The 930-nt window shown below is 55.6% G+C and overlaps 1 protein-coding gene across 1 annotated transcript in view; it reads right to left on the reverse strand.

The window, feature by feature from the left end:
- The window catches only part of SLC25A18 (solute carrier family 25 member 18), an 11,881-nt gene that overhangs the window by 1,500 nt on the left and 9,451 nt on the right, over positions 1-930 (reverse strand). The window lies entirely within an intron of this gene.

Genomic DNA, 930 nt, shown 5'->3' on the forward strand with positions numbered 1-930 from the left:
TTTGAAATTGACGCGTCCGGGAAGGTTTGAAATTGACGCGTCCGGGAAGGTTTGAAATTGACGCGTCTGGGAAGGTTTGAAATTGACGCGTCTGGGAAGGTTTGAAATTGACCGCGCGCGGGGAGTTGTGCTCGCAGAGGCCGGACGAGGGCCTCTGCTGTCCTGTGTGTCATCGCCGTTTTGGGAGCCGCCCCTCTGGTCGCTTCCTGCACCTTTCACACGCACCGCGGGATACTATTCAGCCACGAAAAGGAATGAGACCATGTCATTTGCGGCAACTCGGGTGGGATTGGAGAGCATCATCCTCGGTGAAGTTGCGCAGGAACAGAAAACCAAACGCCGTGTCTTCTCACAGTGGAGCCGAACTAAGGGCCCTCCAGGTGCAGTGGCTCACGCCTGTAAGCCCAGCAGTTTGGGAGGCGGAGGTGAGAGCATTCTCTGAGCCCAGGCGTTCAAGACCAGCCTGGGCAACGTGACGAGACCTCATGTCTACGATAAATCAGAACGTGAGCTGGGTGGGGTAGTCCTAGCTGCACTGAGGCTGAGGTGGAAGGATTGCCTGAGCCCAGCTCAGGTCGAGGCTGCGGTGGCCGTGAGTGGGCCACTGCACTCCGGCCTGGGCAACAGGGTGAGACTCAGACTCCAAAAAAAATAACAAATAGGGAAGAAAGGGAGGAAGAGAGAGAAAAAGGAAGGAAAGAAAGAAAGGAAAAAGAAAGAAAAGAAAAAGTAAGAAAAAAGGAGAGAAGGTCTCCTTGGCCGCCCTCTGTGTAGGACGTCTGGGAGCTGCTGGCAGCCACACATGCAACCCCAGAGGGTTTCAGGGTGGGGCCATTTGGTCCCTCTTCTTTTTTTTTTGAGTTGGAGTCTCACTCTGTCACCTAGACTGGAGGGCAGTGGCCGCTCCCGGCCACCGCAGCCTCGACCTGC

This window comes from Carlito syrichta, unplaced genomic scaffold (assembly GCF_000164805.1).
Source record: "Carlito syrichta isolate Samal-C Ts95f unplaced genomic scaffold, Tarsius_syrichta-2.0.1 Scaffold288197, whole genome shotgun sequence".
In the NCBI taxonomy this organism is placed as follows: domain Eukaryota; kingdom Metazoa; phylum Chordata; class Mammalia; order Primates; family Tarsiidae; genus Carlito; species Carlito syrichta.